Source organism: Saccostrea echinata, unplaced genomic scaffold (genome assembly GCF_033153115.1).
Source record: "Saccostrea echinata isolate AGI-Se365-2 ecotype Australia unplaced genomic scaffold, CSIRO_AGI_Sech_v1 ptg000006l, whole genome shotgun sequence".
NCBI lineage: Eukaryota > Metazoa > Mollusca > Bivalvia > Ostreida > Ostreidae > Saccostrea > Saccostrea echinata.
Window position 1 is genome coordinate 9,370,391 of NW_026889755.1, and position 27,533 is coordinate 9,397,923.

At 34.6% G+C, this 27,533-nt stretch overlaps 2 pseudogenes; one reads left to right on the forward strand and one right to left on the reverse strand.

The window, feature by feature from the left end:
* Window positions 1–2,356: 2,356 nt before the first annotated feature.
* Window positions 2,357–11,498, forward strand: LOC133180349 (uncharacterized; annotated as a pseudogene).
* A 5,180-nt stretch (window positions 11,499–16,678) lies between these two features.
* On the reverse strand, window positions 16,679–22,887 carry LOC133180350 (uncharacterized; annotated as a pseudogene).
* Between the last annotated feature and the right edge of the window lie 4,646 nt (window positions 22,888–27,533).

The following is a 27,533-nucleotide window of genomic DNA, read 5'->3' on the forward strand; positions in this document are numbered from 1 at the left end:
ACGGACAAAATGTGATCAGAAAAGCTCACTTGAGCCTTCGGCTCAGGTGAGCTAATAAAACTGACCAGAAGTCAACAAGCTCAGAATTACAGGCCTTAAAACGAATGAGTAGCAATCTTCAAGACTTTGTGGTAGTTCTATGCGCGACAATCTGGTATTCTCAGGGATGAGAAAGCCTGGGAAGACACTGAGCAGGTGCTTCAGAATTTCCTACAACGAAGGTAGAAATTGAACTACCTAATCGATTTCGAAAGAGTGCATAGGATGGGCAAATACGATGAATTTAGTGAATATCCGAGAAAGATAGTAGCAAAATTCTCATACTTCAAAGACAGAGAGTATATTCGAGTCAATGCGGCAAAAAAAACTTAAAGGAAGTAACGTATATGCTAACGAACAGTTCCCGCCCGAGATTGAGGATAAGAGGAAAATGCTTTACCCAGTTTTAAGACAAGCGATAAAGGACAAAAAGCGTGACGTACTTTATCGTAAAATTACAGGGTACTTTTCGGGAAAAAGCGTAATTTACGGACAGAAGGCGTACTTTTACCGACACTAAAAGTTCATAACGTGAAATATTTTTACCCATGGTAACATAAAAAATCAGAAAACATTTTAATTTTAGGAGGAAAATTAATGAATATAGAGCGACCCAACGGGACCATCTCTAAGCGCTGAGTTAGCCAAAGTTCTTTACACAAATTGTCAAGTAAGGCAGTTAGAAGAAAAAGCTAAAACTCGATGTGACAAACACCACAAACCAGAAAATTGCGCCAACATGACTGTTCCGAGGATTAATGAAGAGATTTGGCCATCTTTAAAGAAAAAGACACAGTCAATAGACTTTAAAATTCAGAAGTCACAAAACATTGTCTTGAAGGCTTTGACTCCAGCATGCAGATTATTGGTCAAACTGATTTCCGCAAGAAAATCAAAAACAACAGGAACTAAAGATACAGACGAATTCCTCGAACTAGTTCAGAATACTGTGAGATTACTCCAATTGGCGTTCACAGACATCACATAAAAGAAGATATTTAATTCGCCCAGAATTAAAACAAAGCTATAAACCTCTTTGCAATGATTCAAACAAAGTAACACAATTTCTCTTTGGGGATAATGTGGATGAAAAATCAAGAATATTGACACGTCGAAAAGAGTGAGCAAAAAACTCCAAGGATATAATTTACAGCCTTCATCCACAGGAAAAAGTCAAGGAATTCACAAATCCCATGGCTCTGGCTACAGATTTGGACGGGAAACACAGATACCTCACGGCAACTATCCCCAGTCATCGTTCAAATATGACAAAAACAACAATGGGTCTTTTTTTAGAGAAAGGCCTGCCCGGCAGGAGACCACCTCTAACCCAACAGAAAAAGTAGAAAGTTGTATTTGTATTTGGTGTTTACAAACTAAAATAAACAATGGGTCTTTTTTTGGGGAAAGGCCGACCCGGCAGGAGACCACCTCCAACCCAACAGAAAAAGTAGAAAGTTGTATTTGTATTTGGTGTTTACAAACTATTGATCTCAGGATCAATTGTCTAATTTTAAACTATGACACGATTGTCTAGATTTACAGCCAATCGGGGTGGCTTCTTCCATTCACGTGACCATTGCTGTTTATTTACCAGAGGAGAAAGCCACGCCAAATTGCGAGGGAAAATTTTGGTGAAAAAAAAAATACGCATTTCCAGTTTGTTCTACGTAAATCATGTAGTATTACAGTTTCTGACCCTTGCTGTGGTTATTTATCAACGTGAATTGCCAGGTATTTCATAAACAGGATCGGAGAATCACTACATTTTCAGTAAGGGGCTTGGGTTTGTTTATGTAAGAGTGCGCGATCCGGTTTGGAAAGAACTTAGACAACATGGACGAGCCGAATTTACTCAGGATTTGTTTACTTGGACATTTTTTATGACTTGTTATGGCGGTGTATGGACTCGCATCAGGACTTAATGAATTTAAAGCTACACCATGGACTTTACAGTGTTTCAGTGCGGGCTCGTGGTGGTTTACATCTCTATCACTGCTCGTTCCAGAGACTTGTTGACTTTTGATTTTGCCGCACATATGCTTCATGCAGATTGGTGAGAATGATATTCTGTTGTATAGTGACGAAGTGGTGGTGCGTGATATTTTATTATTAGCGTCGTATCTACATTCTGGAATGGGCATACGAACAGTCATTGTGGGCCAACTTCTGTGGCGCCAATCTTGGGCTTCGTCGTCTGACTTCAACGATCGCATGGTCGCCATTACCGCAATGCTTTAAGAACAATGTTCAACTCTGAACGGTGTACATTTCTGGCCTCATAAAGGATTCTGGAAGGATTTGACATTCCTGTGCTATGACAGGGTACATTTCCGTTGCCCTTCCCCATCCCTTCATGTTGTGTCCACCTCTCCTATGCATCGTTTTTGGCGAAGTGTTCTCTCAGCTATCTTATATCATAGACACATTTCAGGCCAGTATCATTATGCTTAAAGCTGCTTGTCTGACCTTGGTTTTCAATTGCTTTACATATACATAACCAAACTTTAAATGTAACATAGTATAATCAGTAATGTATTTCAAATGTTCTAATTAAAGAATGCATATTCCATATTTTGATACCATATCTATAGTCTACTTAAGTTAAAGCGTATCATCTACATAAAACACTACTGTTTACTCGACTGTATTTTTGTACACTATATAAAGTATGATTAAATATATTCAAATGTTGTGGGACCACACGCAACATCCTTGTACTTATCATTATGTACATACATTTCCTTAAGGTATTGCTTTTTTTACATTGTAACCTTCTTTGTTTTACTAGCTGAAATTTACATTTTAAAATTGGATCAGACAAGTTTCAGATTCTCCTTTGGTGTTGTTTTGTTTTTAACTGTTACTTTTCTAGTATAATGATGAAAATTTATACCTCATTTTCTCATTAGTCATAGTTTATTCCATGCAGATTGAGGCTGTAGACATTGATTTGTCACTGAGGCCAAACGTTAGTGTGAATATAAATATTTATATAGCTGTTTTTCTGCTCAGGCCTCTGGAACTTTTCAGAATCGTTTTAATAAAAAATTATTAATTGCTTTCATTATGCTAATTGCTTGATTGTCCAGGTGTGCAGCCATGCCACCAAAGAGGGGATAGAAGTCCTCAGCTGCTACAACAGCCAAAAAGCGGAAGGCAGTCTAATCTACAGACCGAAGTCAAGCTTCTGTCATATCACTGGACCTTCCGCCTGTGGGACCACCGGCTCAAAGCACTGGGCTCTCACACATTGACTACGACAAGTTAGCCGTAGCCATTTTAAAGCAATCGCAAGGACACAATGGACTAAACATTCAACCTCCGGAGGCTCCTTCAGTGCCAGCAGGTACTTCTCACTCATCTGACACATCACCAAAACTACAGCAGATCTACAATCACCTTCAGTTACAGGTCCTTCGTCCCTGCAACCAACAGTGTGTCGGGTTCAACACCAGAGTTGGGGGATCTGTTAGATCAAGTTTTTATAGGTGAGCCAGCAAGGGCAACTGATCTTACTTACTCATCTATTGTTAGTGATGGCATTCGCTTTAGTCCAAAATTTGGAATAATGAATTCATTGACTTTTGATCCCTGCAGAATACAAGAGAAGAACTTTTAACATTATCCAGTCGGAGTGGCTTCTCCCAATCACGTGATCATTGTTGTTTATTTACCAAAGGAGAAAGCCACGCCAAATTGCGAGTTGAAAAAAAAAAAACTCCATCCATCCCCTTTCTTCCATCGTTTTCGTATTATTGTTATACATGTATTAGTGTTCATATTTTGCGTTCATTTTGTTTTATCCCACCCTTTTTTGATGGCAGGCATATCAGTGCCTGATTTATGGAATGTTTCGTTTTAGGGGGTCAGTTCTTGCAAAATATGATGCCCAAGATTTTTGTGTTCTTTAGAAGTTTTTTCTAGTCTCTTATGACCCCCTAACTATGTGTATTTTTGTTTTGCGTCGTTTACTTGAATAAATGACTTTTTTTTCACTTTCAATACTGCTATTTTCTCTTAATCCATCAAAAAACCAGCTCGGTTGACTTTGCTAAGGACTTGTAGGAATAAGGAAGATACATAAAAATATTTATATTTTCAAACTTTTTTTTCATGAATAATTTTTAGCTTTAATGTAAATTCATTGAATGAGAAACCTTACCCTGGAGATATTGATGGTTTGAGAATGATGTCAACCGCTAGATTTTAACATATGTCTGTGTTTATCCTCAACTTAAACCCTGCCAGACAGAAAATCTGCTTACTGACACTATTGATAAAAGAGTTCTGACAAAAAAAAAACCCAGTTTTTGGCAGGGTTTTATGTTAACCTGTTTTTGTTAATGTTTTATGATGATCAAAACATGATCACTTATAATAGCTGTGGAAAACCTTATTCTTCCTGTACCAAAGGTTTCTATTTATTTTCACTATAAGAAGGGGAATTCGTCAAGCAGACAGGTAATAATTGTAAATGCTCCATGTAAAAATTGTTCCTATATTTTTTTTAGGGGAGGGAATGACGACTCCGATGAAAACCTTGTTTTAAGGAAAAGGTTCCGTTATGTAGAAGAACTGAAATCTGTGTTTCCAGCAGTACTCAAAGCAACATGCACCAACAAGATGAAAAAACGTGTAAAAGACATGAGATTAAAAGGTAATGATACAATACAGATCTTTATCCCAAAATAAGCCATATATCAGATTGGTAGTGAAGAAAGTCATTAGCGAAATTGAAACTGCAATTTACTGGCTAGTAGATGCACTTGGTTTTCTTAGGGAATCATTTTCAAGAACTCTTGTTTATTGCAACTCAGTATCGGACGTTTCCAAGTTATACAATCAGGCTGTTAAAGAAATTCAGAACTGTACGAATCTGGTTGAAATGTTTCACTCAGACACCTGAATAGGGCTGTGTATTGAGCAACATTTTTCGATACGATAAGATATTTTATAAAAGCGATATGCGATATATTGGATTATTTATTAAGTCTTTCAAAAATGTCTTGTAAATGACATTTAATGCATAAATTTGATAAAAACTGGGTGAGTCTAGCATAACATGTTAAAATATAGTTGTCTATGTATTTTGTAATAGTTATTTAAGATGTGCTATCTCCTTAATGTTTATTTCATTATTGACCAGTTTTAATTCAAAACAGTTAAAAATAATCTTTGGTAACTGAAATCCCCAACATTTTTACAGAATTATAAGGAAAACTGCCTGTCCGATACGTATTGGAAGTTATTTTTTCGATACGATACATTCCTGAATATCGATACGTATTGAATATATTCGATATATTGACACAGCCCTACACCTGAAGACAAAAAAGAAGAGAGAAAATATAGTCAACATTTCGAAATAAAGACAGTTGTGTTCGAATAGTGTTTGCTACTTCAGTTCTGGGAATGGGAGATGTTCAGAATTGCAATTCAGTAGTTTTATATGGACTTCCAAGATCAGTTGTTGATCTCGTGTAAGCAGTTAGAAAAGTTGGTAGGGATGGTTTACCTTTTGTTGCTTTTATAGTTTACTAGTCCCATCACTTGCAAAAGGCTGATGTGACATATGGCCCCCGGTAAATTGACAAAAAATTAAATATATAAATTTTACTCTAATTTTTGCATGCACTTAATCACTGAGATGTTTACCCTCATAAAATACTACTTTTACCGAAAATAGAAACATAATTTGGAAGATATATGTCTTTATTTTGAGTAGGGGTACCATGTTTACATCCAATTCCCATTGAATTTTGGCCCCGCCCCACTCTTTGAAGCCCTTAAAATATACGAGCGCAAGTAGGTACATTTTTCTCCTTTGGCTGGTCACTGTATTTTATTGAAATCTACCTATATGTGAAAGTAGAAAAATGTACCTAACTGCGCTCACATGTTGTTTTTAAAAAATTGTAAAATCTAGCCGGCCTTTCCCATTATGACCAGATCGTCGGAACCATTTTTTTCTGACGTAAGAATAAATTCATATGCTAATCGAGGCTCTGGCGATACTTTCTAACTGACCAATCAGCTAAATGAGTTGCATTACTAGTGAGTACTGTCCTTTCTGACATATTTCATTTTGTCAAATAAAATCTGCAACATGACTATTGTGCAGATTTTATTTGACAAAATGAAATATGTCAGAAAGGACAGTACCACAAAAATACTAAGGACATTTTAAGCTTGAAAGGTTGTATTTTTTTACCTGCTTTCCGATAAACAATTTTTTATGCATTTGAGTCACAAATTAGACACGGATCTACAATTTCCCAGCTCACATTAACAAACAATTGATTTATAAATACATGTATACATAGTTCAAAGTTTGTAAAGCGTTTGATGGGCAATTCGCTAGGTCTACACGTATTCCCGAGAATCAGTGAATAGAAGTTTCATGTGCATTTCTTGACCAAAAACGGTAAACACCGAGGTTCCATGCGTATTATTTTGTTTTTGTATAACTAGTCTTGGCTGACCATTAAAAGTTTGAAATGTAGTAGAGATATTGTGTGAGTTGGCCTAAACCACGTGCCTGTGATGAAAAATAAACATGTAGTAAACCAGCATGTTTTGTCGTTCTGTCATCGGATTGGACAATTGTTCTCGGTAAGCGACTATGTGCGAAATAATAACAATAGCCATATAAGGTAGATTCCTCGGACATGCATATCCCTCTATTGTACTAAGACCCGCCTATTCTCTTTTCATAAAAGAACATATTGTCACAAACCAGGCCGAATTTTGCTGTCATAGGGTCTAAAAAAATCATAGATAATGCAGTAATCCTTATAATTAAAAATAAATAAAACTATTCAAAAGGCGTTGTATTTATTCACTCATGTTTGAAAACTATCAAAATCGTTGTAGATTAAATATAATTCGTCGTAGAAAAAGGGGCCCCAGATAGCAGTTATGTCACATCATCCTTTAGACAAAGAAGTCAAAACTTTTATTTTTTGTTAAAACTGCCGCTGGAAAGAGTTGGTGAAAATTTTTTTCTATCAGACACCGACCTACTTAAATTTACTTAGGAAACGTCAAACATGCTGTGATTTATTGCTGAATTGTGCCAATCATTTCGAAAAATCGTTCAATAATGAAACAGAATGTTGAAGTGACAGTAATGATACTATTGATAATGAATGGAATAAAGTCGAGGAAATTGATGATTTTATGTCTACTAGTAAACAAATGTCCATTAAACTTAGAAGCTGTTTTAAAATCATTTCATTTTTTAAGGAATTATAATCTCTATTTTCTAATGTTAATTCCTTTTCTTGCAACTCCGAATTATTCAACATTGTATACTCTGACAGTAAAAATGACTTTAAATGAAACTGATAATACATGTTTTTTTTTTAAATACGGACAACCTGTTTAAAATTCCCTTGATAGAGCAGCACGTTATATAGTCTGACTGAAAAGTTTTGACTGTTAATGAATAAAGATGAACATTTCTGTTTACTGATCCATTTACAAAGTAAAACACAGCTGTAATGAAGTGCCAGGGATGGACGATTTTGTTTTATAATTACTTATATCCATTAAGTTTGCAATATAATTTAAAGTCACGGGAAGTGAAAATCACTTCGCTTTGAGTATGTTTTACAGTACAGTTTTGAGCGGTATGAATATCATGAATATAGATATGAACGCATGGATATCCAGTAAAATAGAATGTTTTGACAATGAATGTATTCTCATTCCTTTTATATAATTATTTCAAGAATAACATATTCAAGTGCGGGTTTGGTCCATGTTCATATAAAATGGAAGGGAATAAAAGAAGCTTTCATAATACTGAAATGTAACTGTAACGATTTATAGACTTCACAATATTTTCCCTGACAAATTAGTCTTGATGATTGGTTTTCAGATTAATGACGTTCTACTTCATTTATAAACAAGAGGCCCACAATGCTCACCAGAGTTACTATGGCCCTCCTGTTATTCATCATTTTTTCCCTTTATTATTATTGATTACATATTATGCCCCCACTTTACCCCAGGGGTCATGAGTTGAACAAACTTGAATCAACACTACAGCTTCCGTACAGACATTACTAATCATGACTTTGATAATCTGAGAAGAAAATGTCCTATATACATTCCAATACAAAACTTTGATTGCCCATCGTGGCCCAACCCTATGCCCAGGGGTTATAACTTCCTATAACATAACATTACGATGTATTTCCAGGCTTCTTACAATAAGGATATTGATCTGACAACAATTAGTCTACTTACTCAGCAACGCAGAGACAGCTCGCTCCGTGTTCGGAAGGTCGATAAAGCAGACAGACAGATGGATGGGCAAAAGATGATAATAAAAGCCAGAGCCGTCAATCTCCCTGGTTTTGGTCTGATTATAGACGCCTCCTATTTCAAAAATAAACAAATTTTCCCAATTTACTGGTCAGATAAATTTCAATCATGCAATAATTGAACTATCTATGTTTCTAGAACTTGTGTCCAATCCCTTTGACATACAATGTATTGTCAGTAAAATACGCTCAAAACAAAAAAAAAATATAAAGGAGATGCATTTAACTTCACAATTTTTGTAGATTTCATTTTCAGAAGTAAAATTTACAATAAAATGAGAGCACAGAAAGACGAACTTTTGAAATAATTCCGAAATTTGACCAATATAATCCATTATTTTCCAAATTTAAGGAGACCTTGTACACAAAAATACAGTGACAGCTCTGAAAACTTTCGAGCTAAAAAAAATTGTAAAAGCTTTAAAATGAATCTGTTTGTTTACATGATCCATGAGTCATATAAATACGATCTGGTATTGTAAGAATGAGATCTGGTCACTTCGGCCAAGGAGAGCAGTTGCAACTGTGTTCATTAATATACTTCTTATCTGTAGAGCCCTTCACGGTAGCTCATTAATTAGAGCGCTCGCTCCGTTATCGGAAGGTCGCGTGTTCAAATCATGGCTGCGACTGATCTATTTCGATAAAAAAAATATGTACAACTGTTCCTTCGCCAAACGCTCGGCACTTTGAAGTGAAAGTTGCGGGCCCTTCTGATGAGACCTTAAAGAACCGAGGCCCCGTGTCACGGTAGGCGTTGGCACGATAAACATGTAAATGTTAAAATTTGAAGTCCTACACCGATATATGGTGACATCTGTATATGAGTGAAACAACATACAATTAATCATTCCTGTAGGAGGAACGACTGTTTCGCTGATCATGGATGAAACTGTCTTGAGCATCTTTGGAGCTCTCTATTTTATTCCTCTTTGTTGAGCTCATCCCACGTGTACCTAAATATGGAGTCGTAAGATTTGGTTTGCTGAATTGATTACGATCCACGCTTACAAAGTCTTTGGCACTCTTCAGATACAATCTTAGAAGCTGCAAAGGAAACCAGCTTAGGAACTGAATTGCTTAAAATGTCTAGAATGCACTTAACAACAATTTGTCCCCGTCACAATACAAGACAAAATTTCTTATGAGCTTCATTGGAAATGAATACGGATTTTTCACCTTGACTGTAGTAAACAGAAAGCTATATAAAACAGAGAAACATAACATTTATTTAACAAGAACAATACGATATAAAATCTTAATTTAAAGCATTAAATTTATGTAAAACATCTGACATGGAAGGAGGAAAAACTCTTATTTCTTTCTTCGTTCAATTTACTTTCCTGTAATCTGAAAATTTCTTATCAGCAACTGACCAGATGCTGCTATGTTTAAGCACGCCTTCATTTTTCCAGCGTGTTTTGCCTCGTCAACATACATTCGCCTGTTATCTTGATTTAATTTTATTGTGGGACATTCAACCCCTTAGTACCGCATGTACAAAGCTCAAATCTGTACGGCGAATTTATTATTCGTGTTATATTGTTGGATTACATGTATCCTTTACATTTTCCTTGGTGAGATTCATTTGTCTGCTTCTGTGCTTTGCAATATCATGCTTTTTGTGTTTGACTTAAGAAAAACCTAAATCACTACTATGGACACCCATTTTTCATGCGAATATCATGGAAATCACAATGGAGCAGAAGTTGAAAGAAATGTGTTAATGCTCACGTATGTTAACTTGAATTCCTTTGTTTTGCTTCTCGCCAGTTTTCCAGTCTGAGAACCATGAATGACTCAGTGAACTCTGTGGCTATTTATATATTGCCTAGCATCCAAAATGCATTGAGTAAACATGCAAAATGGCGTTGGTTTTGATTGCTGGAAGTTTACTAAAAAGATCTGAGCAGTTTGTAAATCAAAAGGAAGAATTTCATAACTTACATGTAAATCCGAGGAGTACACGGCGGGTGTGACCGGTCGGCAGGGAATGCTCCCTCCTCCATGGCACCTGATTCCACCTCTAAATTTTGAGGTTCTTGTTTGCTCTGCTCCAACTTTGTATCGTTTCATTGGACTTTCGAGTTTAAATACTGTTCGTTAGCTTCATATTTCATACAAATGTATGTGTTACATATTATGGTGCAAGTGGAGGAAAGCTGACAAATAATTGTCACTTGGAAGCGTTAGAACAAAAACTTAAGCACGTTTCTCCGGACTGTCTTACATTACATTCAGATGGAAACGATTTGGACACCGCAACGGCTGCTGAAGCATGCGCTTACGAATTGTTTACGTCTTCGTTGTAGTGCTGAACGTTTACCAGTCGGTTTAAAATTAAAAAGACAGTCATTTGGCAACTGATGCCAAGATATCAGACCCTGTTTTTATATAAACTATTTATAATGAATTAGTCATAAAATTCAATATAGCTTTGAAGAGGGAGCTTGTTGGGAAAAACTGTTAACAGTACTTGAATAATAAAAAAATTGTCAAGAACAGCGAGCGCCTCGTCTTTTGTGATGGGTACATCTCAACAATGAATGGGGCATGCCAATTTACTACAGAAACTTGCGTGGGGCGATAATCCAGTGTTTAAAATATGCTCTCCAATAGTAAGGATTGGGTAGAGTGGAAAGATAAGATTTGTCAACTTTAGCAGCATTTCAGGAGACGAGTTTATTCAATATCTCCATGATCTCTTGGAAAAATTATGAATTATCGTATCGAACTTACCTCTACGTTTAGCAGACACTATTTTTTTTAAAATCATGTATGATTATCAGTATGTCTGCGTTAAATGATTGTATATTGTACTTGAGATATCATTTCTAGGAAATGTCGTAAAACATTGCATGCGAAATACATTTAATTTAACCCTGTACTGATACAAGTGTTAACACATGATTTAGTATTATTTCAAGTAGACTGTGAGCTGGCACAGTTGTAAACTTTTAATCCCGATGGCATGGGTATGGATAGTGAGCTGACACTAATGCATCTCATAAAAAGCGGAGTCGGACAACAGAATTTGGAGAATCAGAAGAGCCTCAACCTAAAAGAACTGCATCGACCAAAGATAGGGACATTGAGGAAAAATCCAGTGTCATCAAAGCTGCTTAATGTATTCCTGATATAACGAAGGCAGTGCTAGATGCGCTCTCCAAACGACAGACAGGCAGCGCGATAACGCAAAATCCGCCAACGCAAGAGAAGAAAGCTGTCAAAGTCAACACTACAGAACCTACTGTTAATTTGGGTAATTCTAACAGCACCTTTCCTGAAGCCCCCGAGAGTATTTCAAAGCCTCTAACCCTGGAGATTGATTAAAAAAATTAAACCTAAAATATGGGCCAATGAATTCGTCGACTTTGGCACCTTACTTAAACCTAGCGTAAAAGAAGTAAAAGAATGGGTGGACGTAAGTGTCCAGAAGAAATGCCATAAATTGAATCTTTATAAAATGTTTCTTTCCAGTCGCGGGTTCGAATCCCAATGTGGGACGTGGAGACCGGCCCTTCAGATGAGACCGTATAAACCGAGGTACCATGTCGCAGTAGGTGCTGGCACGAAAAAGACACCTCACTGCTCAATGGCCGTAAGTGCCGAGTATAGGACAAAATTTGCAGCTCTCCACCGGCAAAGTGGTGGCGTCTCCATATGAAATTTTCGAGAGGGACTGTGATTAATTGATGAGTGCTAAACAGATAAGAGAGAGAATAATAATGTCTGGTAACCTTTTATTCTCTTTTTTTGCCCGTCAAGGAATTTTTGATAGTTGATAGTCCCCCGTCCCCCCCCCCCCCCCGTGAAAATGTATGGTTGTGCCGCTATGATTTTATTCCTGGATATGAAATAAAATATACATTTAACATGTTGGAAGACATTGTTGTATTATAATCTATATATATATTCTTCATGTCTAGGGAGAATATCTAATAACAGTTGTTATTCGGGGTCAAGGAAGCAACCTAAATATTGTAGGCCTGTATGATACCCACAATCTAGATTTCTTATTATCATTGACACGAAAATATATTGCTCATAAGATTATTACCTTTACATTTTAACTACCAGTTTATCTCGTTTTTAAAATAAAAACATTTTACAAAGAATAAAGTTGTCCCTGATTTCATTGCCAATTTACATATATACAATGTACGAATGATGAAAAGTTATTGAACACAGACATTTCAAACAATTTCTTTCAATACACTTTCTGCTTACAAAAAATTAGTGGAAACAGAAGTGTTTCAACAACCATAGATACCGTGTTTGCTGTTTACTCTATTAATTGAGGTCTTATTTTTCATTATACTCTTGATCGTGTGGTCACTGAAAGTTGTGTGGTACAGTTGTAAGGCGTGGCCTTGCATACAACAGGTCAAGCTGGTTATGAATCATATCAATGAAAAAAATATGAAAGGTTCTATTCACTAGTGTAACTTTTTAATTGATTTATGTATGTTGTATTTAAGATCTCTTACAAATAGAATTTCTTTCATGCAGAAAAATAATGAATTAATTCAGTATTTATTGTTTCATATAAGTACCAGCAATTTCATATAGATTCGTTTCAAAATATATAGTATAGACGCTTCTCTTCACTTCTTAAGCTTTATGCATGACTTTTTCTACCAACTTAACTGGAGTCCGCGTTTTCGAAAGGGGGGGGGGGGTCCAAGGTCACTTTGAGTTGCTTTTGTATATACATTTGATAACTCTACAAATTCCAGGGGAGGGTCCGCATCCCCCCCCCCAGATCCACGCATTATCTGTATCCGCATCTGAATATATATATAGTTTAAGCCCCTACCATAACTATCACGATTTAGAACTACGATTCATTACGAATTCAAAAAATGCAACAGTTCGGGGTTTTTCGTTGAGATAGTCGTAGGATACAAGTACCGTCCTTTTTCGTGGTTAATCGCAGGCAGTCGCTCAAAACTGTAGCTATTATCCTGATCAACCAACTTTAATGTGATGTTTAATAATTTCAAACAACTCTCTCTCTATATATATTCTATATGCATTTCATAAAATGTATGTTCATGAAACATAATAAGCAGATGTGATTGGCTCTGATTTTCTGTTATTGACCATGAATCTACGCAGCACTGTTAAGGCTTACTTCGAAGAAATCAACAGAATATAAACGTGCATAAATACATACCTTTTTAAAATGAATTTTAATTTTGTAAAGGTACTATATTATCTTATGACTTTAACATTCTTTGAAATAACATTGTATACCCCGCTCTGTACTGAATTTGGTTTGGTCACGTTATTTGATAGTCACGTGATAAATGCATATAATGTGTACTGTATGTAGGTCACAAACAAATTTCAATATCGCAAGGGCATACCCTAGTTAAAATTAAAAATTAAAGTAATAGATTGTTTCTACATAACTTGTAGTTTATGGAAAGTGCTGCTGCTTCAAATAGAATTCGCATTTTATTAGTTTAAATTTCAAGTTATCTTGCTAATGTCGAAATATGTGTGACCTTTACCAAGTATTTTATGTATTTATTAAGCTATGCTATCGATTTCAGGAAAGCAGCAGCACTTTTCAAGTTAAGGAATATGTCCATTATGTGTATTCAAAAAATGGTCAAGATCTATTAAGTGTATGTCCTTGCGAAAAGGCGATTTAATGAGGCACCTCGACGTGAAAGATGCACACCCTGTAGACAAAAACACGGTAGAATTAATTCAACACATTCTCTCGATATTTTTTAAATAATGACACTAAACAAACGTTTCAGATCTGTATTAATAATCTACCTAAGATTTTCAAATAATATTCTGTTTAATAATAAAACGCATTTTTCACTGTGAAAAAATTACATGATCCGCCTCTCACTGCACATAAAATGCGTCAAACTTTACCATGATGACGTCATGTCGACAAGTGCATTGCGATCAGTGACTTGTTTATATCTTGTTGTGTGGGATTTAACTAGCGACAAAAATGAATGCAGTGGTAAGTTTTAATGTAGTTCATTACTCTTATGTAGCTTAGATTCGCAAATTATTTCATTTTCTGTTATTGTGAGGAATTGCTATATTTGTGTGATGTCACAGTAAACTTTTCCCGTATAAATTAGGCCCCGCCCTCTTTATGCAGCCTTAACAGAGCTGCGTACGTAGACTTCTACTACGTGAAATTGTAATCTTAATGAAAGTTTGAAAATCATTTTGTGTAGATTATTTTGCAAGGGAGATGATAGAAGTTGGCTTCATGATCAGAAAAAAGGACTTCAGTTTTTCTAAGGGAAGTTAAAGTTTTTTAGATAAAAGAAGATGGGCGTGTTTGGCGTGTTATCTGCAGGAATAAGGCGTACGAAACATTTATAGTTTAAATGTCTACGATTTGATCGGTTGACCACAACTGGATATACTTTACAAAGTTACGCAAATGGAAAAATGTTATATTTAGTTTGAAATACTTAGTCATATTTAATATATCACTCCCCTCATCTTAATAATTACTACATGTAAAACTTAGTAACGCTTCACATAAATAATAAACACATATAGGGTATAGTTAAATGCAATTACAAGTACATGTATATATTAAAGTGTCAGTAGGTTGGAAGAATTGCTTTCGTTTTCGGTGCAACAGAACCAGAATTTATCTATTTGAAAATAAATAAGTAGATAAAATTAAACTGACAAAAGAATTGATTGTTTGTACTGAAAAAATATTAACGCTCCATGCGAGGATCGAACCAAAAATATTTCTTTTTCATTGCACTGGACGGGTAACGCATACTACTGAGCTATCACCGCTACAGACACTTTGTTTTTTAAAGCGACAATGAAGCACCGCATTTACACATTGGAATTTTTTGGGAAAAGTTCATTTTTTATCGTCTCTGGGTCTTCTCTCCATTTTTTACAAATGTTTGTTAGTTTTTTTTTTAAATTAAAATGCACACAAATAACGTTTCAAAATCATGGAGAAATGACCCAGAGATAGCAAGTTTTTAGAAAAACGTGTTTAAAAATGTAACATTTTGTACCAAATGACTCATTTAGCCAATTTTCAAGTTCTTTTTTAGCAAATCAAAATACAATATCGGGAAAATACGCCCCTGTCCTATTTCACAGGAACCCGATACATGAAAAGAATGCTACAATTTCATGTGACATATCAATGAAATTTTCACTTTTCAAGTGCGCCCAGATTCCTGCCGAATGCCAATCAAAAGCGCCCTCGTTCTTATTTTGTGTAATTGCTAGAATGTATAAAGAACCCCTCTTGTTGTCATTGTATTAAAGACTTGTTTTAAAAATATTTATATCAAGGGAATAAAGTTTTGAGTTTTTCTCTTCACAACGTTTTTATATATTTATTCCATTAATGTTTCAGCATAGATATCGTAACTACAGAAAGTAAATAATGTAATTTGGTTAATGTAAAAAAAAACATTAGGTTATTTGAAAAGTAACAGATTTTAATCGTAGAAATTTTGATAGTTGTCTATAGCAAATATTGATAACGTAAAAATTACATCTGACGTCATACTTTTAAGCGCGACTTTTGTGGACGATCATGTCATTTTTAAGAGGCTCCTGGCGAAAAACTAAAAGTGGTATCGGAAAAATTTAAACTGTGTTAGGGAAAATGCATTGTAGACATCCTGTGAAAAAATCCTGATCATATTCAGTAACAGGGCCGATAATGACCCATAACGACTCTTCCTCTTTAATAATTTGCTTTAAGAAAATCCCCCCCCCCTCCCCTGCAGGAACTGGAAATTTTTTCTATTAAATGGAAATATTTACATTTGCTGCGTTTTCCTCCTAAGGCAACTGTTAAATTGATTTGAATGCCATTTTCCGGTATATTCACGCATAGAAATATACACGGAGAAACTCCCGCTAACTTGACGTCACAATGAGATTAGAGACATTTAAAAATATGGCGATATAGGGCAGGGAAAAATCCAATAATTGGGTATATTTTTGGTGTTTTTTTTAAATGTGTAAAATGTAACTATATAAGGAATGCTAGCGCACTTCATGAAATATGCCTACATGACAGGTCTGTGTGATTTACACACCAATAACTCACACAAAACTTAAAAACAATCCTTAAAAAACTTTCTTTAAAAAAAAAACTGTCTGGATAGAACCCCCCCCCCCCAAAAAAAATTGTGTTGTGTTGACACCCCCTACAAACAGATGAAATAGGTTTTCCTATATGTAATAATACAAACTATATCTGCCCATTCCTAAGGGGTCAAAAAGGGGGGGTATACATATGGGCAATGAATTGAGTATCGTACTCATTACTCCCTTTTTTTAATGGAATAATACCCTTTTGTTGAGACAGGTGGTGTGATGTTATACATTCGTCTTCTTAGAAATCCCAACAATGAATTCTATTTCATTTTTAAGGAAACAAAAATTCAATTAATGGTAAAAAAATAGCACTGGAGTAATTATGAATGAATATCATTTTAAAGAATTTAAAGATTAAAGAATGTAATACAGATGCTTACATAATTATCTCGAAGCCCCTCAGATGGTTTATCCCTCAAACTGGGATACTGACTCGCTTTCAGTCTGGCTAACGTCTGAAGTTCGGCCTCTGACGGCCTTCCTTCATATTGGCCTATCAAAGAATCCATAGATACCCTGACTATGCGACGTCTGTCTGTTTCAATGCTCTGCTGAGAATGCCGAGTGGGATTTTCAAGGATTCAGACCTTAGAATGAAGTAGTCATCAGTTGTAAGCCTCATTGTTGCATGTTTCTTAGGCCTTTGTATTTTTGGTAAATTATAGGTGGTGTCATGGTGACCTTTTCCTTTTGAATTGGGGGGAATCTGAGCCATCAGCATCATCATCATTCTCATGCTTCAAAGTAAGGTCAAATTAATTATTATTTCATTTTAAACAAGAAACCCATGCACCACATCACTTACTTAACAGATAATTTATTCATTGGAAGAGTAGTCGATGCACATACTATATTCTTTTGAAAAAGACAAGAATGCATCAATATAATATACATAAATGTATATAAAAATATATCAATATCTAAAAGCAGTGGGTAAGCTTCATAACAACTTCTGGAACTATGTGTAAAAAATTTGATTTCTTCTTCTAAAAACAATCATCCTATTACTCTGCTTTAAAACAGCTCGCTCCGTGATCGGGAGGTCGTGAGTTCGAATCTCGGCCGCGACAGACCTAAGTCGATAAAAAATAGGTAGCAACTGTTCCTTCGCCATGCGCTCGGCACTTTGAAGTGAAAGTTGCGGGTCCTTCGGATGAGACCTTAAAAACCGAGGCCCCGTGTCACGACAGGCGTTGGCACGATAAAGATCCCTCACTGCTCAATGGCCCTGAGTGCCGAGTAAATCACATGAATCACATGACATGAAGCTCTTCACCGGTATATGGTGACGTCTCTATATGAGTGAAAAATTCTCGAATGGGACGTAAAACAATATACAATCAATCAATCAATCTGCTTTAAACAAACTTCGCAAACAATTGGTTGTGATTCTGGAAAGATACTCAGAATGCAAATGTTTTAGAGATTCAGATAGAGTTACGGACAACTGGTGATCAACATGATAGAGTTACGGACAACTGGTGATCAACATGATCAAGACTGCTCACTTAAAATCTTTGGTTCATGTACATTCTGTTCAGAAAAAAATCTGATTAATTATGTTGCAACCTTAGAAAATAAAATTGGTAACGGCATGCTTTAAAAATCAAAATTACATTATTCTTACCAGCTCTTCTAAAAATTTTCTAATTTCTTTTCTTATTTTAAACGAACTAGAGAGATCTTTATGATCGTTCATTTAGGTCCAAGAAGGTCCTTCCATCGATGTCATTTTCTATCATGAAATTAAAAAAACATCAACATCAACATACTAAATTTTATAAACTGTTTGAAAAGCTTTAACATTCACTCTTAAAGTACGTTAATTTATGCATAGAGAGTATTGAATTTGTAGTTGTGTGTGCACTAGAATTTCTAACAAATGTAAAGATTGGTGGGCAGTGGGACATGACTCAGTTAATTTATATGAACATGTGATAAAATAGTTAATATTTATTAAAGTGATCCGGGCTAGTAAAATTTTGCCATTGCTACTGGGCTAAAAAAGTTTTTGGCACACGCTGTTATATACAGATGTTTGTCATTTCTCTCTATAATGCAGCTTTGAATAATGCTCTGTGGAAGTTTACAAATGTGCAAGTCATTACAAATAAGTAAAACCTTAAATCAGAGCAAGAACAGCAACACTTATTCCAAAAATAAATTACGGCATATTTTATATGCGATGAGTCAGTTAATATATATATAAATTCACTACAATTAATTTTGTGACAGAGAAGAATTTCCTAAACAAAAGCAATAGTTCACGACGGCAATTATTCTAGAGTTAAAGTAGATCGCATAACTTACAGCAGTGTTTTCCCCAGACCATGCATCACACATTGATTTTATTTATTTGCCGTTTTAATAACCTATATTCTTGGTAGGAAAAAAAATCTTGATTATATACAACTTATAAAAAACAGAAAAATACACCAGCATGGTATAAAATGTTTTAATTTATCGGACCCATAGAATTTCTACTGAAAACATTCACAGTTAGTTATCCAAGTGACTGACAGATATCTTTAATTTTCAGAGTATATAAACCAAACACGGGTAACGAACGTCAGTATCTGGTTGGAAAGTGTACAAGGATCTTGGAGCTTTAAATTTTTGTTTTCGAATTATTACATTAAAAGCCCATGCATGCAATTCAATAAATTAATAGGTATAAAATAATAAAATGAAGGTGAATTTGATCTGGAAGTGATTTTGGGAACGCAACTGCCGTGTACACTTCAATAAAAAATGGACCTAAGGAAGGTTTGAGGATTTTTATTTTCTTTAACTATCTTGCATAATAGTGATTTGGATATATGACATCGAATTCAATGCTACCGGTAAGAATTATTTCCTTAATTAATTGTCTCCTTGATTTTGTCGTTCGTAAAATAATTTTTCTTTATTTATCTAAAGACAGGTGAATTAGATGTCTTATATCCAAATCACAATATTATGCAAGAATTGGAAGCAAGAAGTCAATATCCACAAAATAATTAAAAAGTGTAATTTATACATTCTACAAAAATTAAAATAAAGTCACTATGTATTACAGCTGCTCATTTACAAAAGTACATTAAGCGGCTGTACATTTGAAGAAGGCGAATGACAATCCATTGTTTGTTTATATCAGACATTTGTCGCAATGCATGATGGAGCAAAAGACTTCGTTTTTGGCGTTCACGCCTTTTTGGAGTTTGTCTAGACTGTTTAGGGTATATGACGATATGAAAATCTGTGACTAATGTGAAAACAGCTTATCATAAAATTGCCAATTTGTCAATTTAAAGGCCTCCTATCTCAAACAATAAATAACTACCTAATACACTGTAAATTGGTGTACACTGTATAAGTACTTTGCCAGTTTCCAAAGATGTGAATTTCACAACACTAGTGTTAACATGGTTAGGCCATTCCAAGTTTTTTTCTCTATTTAGCGTCCACCCATCTTTCAAAAACCTACCTACCTATTCGCAAAAAATACACAAACCAAAATATAAAACACAGACTTAGTCATAAAAATGACGTCATTTAAAGGATTTTGATTTCATTAATCTTATTTTATAGTAGAAAGGTCTATTCCTCAGCAAAATCAAGGTATTTAATAGCGATTCTCTGTAACCACTTAAACTTCTTTGCCACGCATGGTCACCGATTTTGATGAAACTTTGCCCATTATTACAACTTGCCACCAGAAACATATATCAAATAAAATTTCGTTGCTATGTGTCTTGGTTGCCATGGTAACAGCCAGAAAAGTTGGAAAAATTGAGATTTTCAGCTACTTTGAATCTTTATTAAGCCTTAATAAAGACAGAGAAAAACAAACAAACCATTCTCATAAAAACCTGACACCTTGTTGCCACTTATGCTACAAAGAAACTATTTAGAATTTATCTCTAAGTAAGTGGTAACCATGGGTACATTTGGAATACTATTTAGATGGTTAAAAATGCAGAAAAACGCTCAATATTCACTAATGATAGGTGTTAAATAATCAAACTCAATCAACAACCTAAGAAAAAACAATAAAAATATTTGACCTTAAGTAATTCGGTATTGGCAACATTGTTCTAAAAATAACTTTCATGGTTGCCATGGTAACACAGTGTAACCATGCAAAATCTGTTGCTAAGATTGGGTTATTGCTACTATCTTCAGGAAAAACAATAAAATTCATGACTGGCACATATACATCCTTAGGACCTTGCAACAACGACAACATAAGAAAAATTGGGATTAATTGTTACTTTGCAGTGTAACCATGGAAACAATGTACCAGTTGTTTAAAGTGATATTTTTTTGCTGCCTTAGGAATTTACTTATCTTTTATTCAAGAGAGATATTATTTGACTCACCTTGAATAGTACTTATCTGGTAGAACTAAAGTTGAATATAATATATTGATAACATTTGTTGAAAAATACAACACTGTTGCTATGGTAACCAAGAAGGGAAAATGTTCGATTTTGTTAATTTTATATCAATATTAAACCCTATGTGCCAGCTTTTTGCATCCAGTTAGAGATTGGGTGGCAGTCAAAATTGAAAGTTAGGTTAGTTGTTCACAATTATCAATCATAAAAGTTTTGGGAATCTACATACAAGGGTACGTATCCAAGGAAACAGAATATTTTTCAGATATTTATGCATATTTTTTCGGCTTATTTCCATAGCAACGCTATATTTAAAGAATTGAATTTGAATTTTTTGAAATGTGAAAATTATGGTCACATGAACATCTTTAAAAATTGATCATTACTTTTATAGAAACACGCTTTTTAAAAAGATAGGATTAGATTTAAACACTAAGAGAGAAAATTTAAAATCCCTTCTTGGTATTTAAACCATGGCAACCATTGCCAATCTATAAGAAATATCATATTTTTTCCTTGGTATATGTTAAAAGGGTCTTTTGTCTATTATTTGCTTGCATTTTAACCTATAATTTTTTTTTATTCTTAAGTGTATGATTTTAGAAAATTAAATGAGCAATATTATTACTTTTGAATACTTTGTTTCCATAGTAACGTATGTAATAGTTGAATTACCAAACATGTTTATCATGCATTTAAGACATCAGGCCTTTAACTTTCAGAAACAATCATTGCAACTTGTTTGCTTTGCTGCAAACGTCAACTGTGGGACTCTGAACATGTTTAAAAATGCCATTTTTCAAACTTTAGGACATGTTGCCATGGTAACCATCACACGTAGCAACCAATTTCTGCCTGATTTGAGTTTACAGTATCAAAGACTTTTATCATAGAGAGTTTGGAGAAATTCTGAGACTATGCGTGCCACAGCTCCTATATAAAAGTTCAAGTCGTTACAGAGAATGGCTCTTAATACTTAACAATAATCCTAATATGGCATATTGTAGACAAATATTTAGAGAAACTGACAGAATTCAATGATTTCGACCAGAATAATCAATTTCAGGACTCCTGATTTTGTTTCTTTTTTCTGATATGGGGTGTCAAAAACCAAGGCGCACGCGGACGCTATACATAGAGAAAAAAAAAACAACTTGGAATGGCCTTAACAAATGAACTTATGCAACAGTTTTCTTTCAAATTTTGAAAGAAAATTGTTTTAAATGTAACCTCACTAGGCTTTATAGATTGTTACTAAACGTAAGGTTAAATTAACGACATATGAAATGAAAGACTGTATCACCAAATTTTCCTCGTGTGTATATTTGATTTCCTATCGCTTCTGAACATGCCGAATACAGTATGACATGAATTAAATTCATAATTTGATAAACACATCGAATATAACATGTACAAAGTTAAATTTAAAGTATTTTCGGTGATTAACACATGCCTCCAATTATGGCTTGAATTTCTTCCGAAGCACCCCTTCGCTTGAGCCATTCACAAATCTTCTTGGTATCAAAATCTTCGAAACCTTCATCTTTTGGCGCCAAACGGAAGTGTGATGCGGAGGAGAAAGGCCAAAATCAATTCGTGTTTAGATTAGTCGCGCAATTCAACTACATGTATATGCACAAATCAGTACTAGTCGGGAAATGTCTTTCGTTTTACTTAATTTTTTTGTTTAAATAATTGTGTTAATTTCATCCGCGTGAAATGATAATTTTAAAGCTATTTAGTTGTTTATTCTCTGAAGAATGTACGACTTAATATTAAAAGAAAATGAAAGGAACATTGATCAGTTGATGCAGACTATGGCCTGGAGATGCTCAATCTGTCTACTTTTCGTCGCAGTGACTCTGCGAATTTTGATGAGGCATATCTTCTCAGAACATTCAAATAATCCAAATTTCCAGGTAGAATGCAGTGTTTCTGCATGTAAACAAGTGTATCGGAAATACAATTCTTTGTATCGTCAAACGATGAAACACCATGTGGACATGATGGATACACAGGCTGACTGTATTGTAAACAACATCTCTGTTCAGGAAATGAATGATGCACAGACAGATCCTATCATGAACAGCAACCCAGTTCAAGAAATGAATGATATAGAGATGGTGAGACTGCTTTTTCTGTTCAATTGGTGATTTTCACAAGTTACAGCATTGTCATTGGAGCATCAGTATCACTCACTAATCAGTCTATTCTAAACTTTCTTAGGCACTTAACTTTTTCTCAAGCATTTAAAAGCAACAATATTATAATATCTCTTAGATATAAGTTCATATAGATAACTTGAATAATATTTACCAAAATAATTAGAAATTTGTAAGATTTTTTAACGTCATAAAATGTGTGCAAAAATTTGTATAGATATATTAAGAAAATATCACAAAGTTCACTATTTGAAATCCTATAGTCATTTATATTCTAAATCATTGAAAAAATATTTAAAGAAATATCAAGGATTATGGTTTTGTAGGTTAATAACGATGCCATGGATGGTTATAATGAGCACGAAGAGGATGGTGTTGATGTGAATGATGTTGACATAGTTGATTATTTTGATAAACGCAAAGCTGTGTCCTTCATCATGAATCTTAAATAAATGTACCGGATAGAGGTTTGTATTGTTGATATTTGTTGCACATTGAACCGATTTTAATCACTGTGCAAAGGTGCACACAGAATTGAACTCTCTTCGCTTCTTTTCAGACAGCTGCAGAAGATGTTGCAAGTGGGGTCAATAATATTGTAGAAAGTTATATCAACATATTGAAGACCATATTACACCATTATATGCAAGAGTTAGACAATGAAATCCCCGAGCACACCTTTAATGAATTTTTTGAAATCTAGTTACCTTTTAATGGGGTGGTCACAGCACATGAAAGAAATAAAATTATGAAAGAAAACTTCCTTTATGTTGCGAGTTCATCAACTTTTTTTGCTTATTTTTGTTTAACATCATAATGAAATTTTAATACTCATCTACTTTCACCAGCTGAATATAAATGTTATATTGATCATTCATATGACACTGAGGATTTTGCTGTATTTCTATTTTTCTAAAAATAAATTCAGTGTCTATTATTTTGAGTTACTAAAAACCTTGATAATGTTCATTTGAAACAATGTAATCTTTTATGTACGCAAGTTTAAGCTGACGTATATTTGTTTGAGCACATAATTACTACATCTTTTTTTATACATCTTTGCTACCCAAGGGTTTCTGATCCTCTACTCTTCTCACAAACCCTTGCCTATGATGCTATCAAAAGTTGGGACTGATTACGTCAGATGATCCCTAATCTTACAACATATGCACAGATTGCGCCATCGACAAAAAATAAAAAGCAAATTTAAAAATTAAAGTGTTTAGAGAATAATTAACAAGATGGTATCAAGCAATGTTTATTTGTTTCTTAGAGTGCAAATCTACATCTGCAGTATAGATTTCTGATCAAATCTTAAGATTGGATGACACCATAGCTATTTATAGAATGGTATGTTATCTTATAGATCGTTGCTTGTTTTTCTTTCCGGAGACTAAAGAGTCAAGATATATCCTGAACGCAGATATCGTCATTTACAAAAAGCAATTGCTGATTGGTCGAATGATATCGATCTATTCAACTTAAGAAAAAAAATCCCAACTTTTTTTAAAACCGTAGGCCAAGGATTTGTGTGGAGAGTAGCGGATCAGAAACCCTTGGCTAGCCAAGATGATTTTATGCCCCTGGATCGAAAGATCCTGGGGTATATTACTTTTGACCTGTCTGTTTGTCTGTTTATCTGTTGTCAACTTTAACCTTGCCCATAACTTTTGATTGCTTGGAGCTATGACTTTCATATTTCACAGGTGTATTCCTTGTGACAAGACCTTTCTTTGGGTACCATCATATTTGACTTTTTGACCTTGACCTTGGAGTTTGACCCACTTTTGCAAAATTTTATGAGACTTTAACCTTGGCCATAACTTCTGAACAGTTGGTGCTTGGGGTTTCAAACTTCACATGTGTATTCTTTGTGACAAGGCCTTCGGATACCAACCTCTTTGACCTTAACCTTGGAGTCTGACCTACTTTTGAAAAACTTTAATCTTGGCCATAACTTTTGAACAGTTGGTGCTTGGGGTTTCAAACTTCACATGTGTATACCTTGTGACAAGACCTTCCTCTGGATATCAACCTCTTTGACCCTTTGTCCTTGACCTAGGAGTTTGACCTACTTTTGAAAAACTTTAACCTCGGCCGTAATTTTTGAATGATTGGTGCTAGGGCTTTCATACTTCACATATGTAATCCTTGTGACAAGACTTTCCTTTGGATACCAACAACTTTGACCTTGACATAGGAGTTTGACCTACTTTCGAAAAACTTTAACCTTGGCCATAACTTTTGATTGGTTGGTGCTAGGGCTTTCATACTTTACATATGTAATCCTTGTGACAAGACCTTCCTTTGGATACCAACAATTTGACCTTGACCTTGATGTTTTACTTTACTTTTAAAAAAACTTTAACCTTCGCCATAACTTTTGAACAGTTGCAGCTAGGGCTTTCAAATTTAACATTTTTTATCTTTTGGCCTTGATTTTGACTTGCATTTGAGAAACTTTAACCTTCGCCATAAGGTGCCATACGGGGGTATCAGTGTTTCACAAACACATCTTGTTATATTATGATTCAGTACATGCAAATCAATACAAGTTCATAGGTCACCTAGACTAGAACTTCTGCAGGAACCAGAGACTGTGCATGTTGGCCAAAGGCTTCAAGTGGTTCGGCAGAGAGGACATGCTAACCTAGATGTTGTGTGAGACACTTTCATGTACATTCCACTTACTGAAAGCATTGAAAAACTTCTGCATAATCAAGATATACTTGAACTTATTATTAACCAGCTTGCAGAAAGAAATGACGGGTTCTATTCTGATATTCAAACTGGTTCTGTTTATTGTCAAAATGCACATTTTCAACCAAACCAAATAGCTCTGTCAATTGTTTTGTATTTTGATGATACTGAAATTTGCAATCCAATGAGTAAGCGTGCAGGGACATGTGTTGTTTTTATTACAGTCTTGGAAACCTATCAGTTTCATATCGATCTCGATTGCCAGCAATACGTTTGTTAGCAGTTATAAAAAGGAATATAATGAATAAACATAATATGAATGTTGTGTTAGAGAGAATTAAAACAGATTTAGAAACTATCCACTGGAATAACATTGAACATCCATGTAATGAGTATAATTTAGTTGGATGGTGTCTCTGTTTTGTAGAAGATACTTTAGCTGCCCACGAATTTGGGGGTTTCAAAACAGGTGTTGGTTTTGCATTCCAAAAATGCAGAAGTTGTGAATGTACATTTGATGATATGCAAGAAAATTTTGAAGAGCACCTTTTTATTGAAAGAAGCTTAGATCGCTATGATGACCAATGTTATGAACTCTCAATGGCACAAACTCCGTCAGTTAGAGATTTCATTTCTCGGTCTTAAGGAATCAACTTCAGAAGTTTAGCTCGTGATTTTCCAAATTTTGACTTAACCCAACAAATTCCTCCTGACATTATGCATGTTATCTTTGAAGGAGTTGAAGTATATGAGATCAAGTTAGTTTTAAAAGTTTTGTTAAATGACAGTCTTACCTCGACTACAGAGCGTAATAATTCAATAGTAAATTTTTTTTTATCTATGGTTATGCAAATAGAAGTAGTCAACCAACTTCAATTCCAGCAAAAGTCATCAATAGAAATGAAACAACTCTAAAACAGTCTGCTTCAAGTATGATAGTCCTTATGCGGTTGCTTCCTTTTTTCATTGATAAATTAATCTGTGATTTCAATAACCAGTACATTGAGTTTTTGATAGAGTTGTGTGAACTTACATTGATATTAATGTCTCCCATGATATCTTATGGATCAGTACAAATGTTACGGTTAATGATTTCAAGTCATTTAAAACTTTAAAGAATTGTTTCCAGATAAAAACATTATTCCAAAACAGCATTATTCAGTACATCTCCCATCAACCATAAGAAAGTTTGGTGCTCTGTGTAGTTTGGTCAATGAGATTTGAATCCAAACATAATTTTGTCAAGGAAAGGATGGCTGGATTTCACAGTTTTAAAAATATTGAAAAATCTATTGATTTCACAGTTTTAAAAATATTGAAAAATCTATTGCTGAACGTTTTGCAATGTGTGAATGTTCTTTAAATTTATGTGATAAACATCCATTGTTTAACAATGACTGTGTGTTTGGGAAAACAAAACCCGTTCTTCAAATTGAATACTGTAAAGAGAAATTATCAAGTTGTTTTGGTATTGATGCAAAAATCTAGTTAGGTCTATTCATGAGGTAGGTTGGATTATGTACAAAGGTCAAAAGTTTGTATGCAACCATTGTGAGACTGCATTTCGTATTGCAAATGGTATGCCTGAATTTGAGACTTTGAAATCCACCTGGATTACTGAGGAACATACTGATGACTCCGATTTTCAAGGTATTTACTTTAACTTACAAATGTTAGAAACTGTGAGTTTTAATGAAGAAATCCTTTCTTATCATGTAGATAACCCTGATATACCTCAAGGAAATGAGCTCATACACATAGATAACATGTTGATACATTGC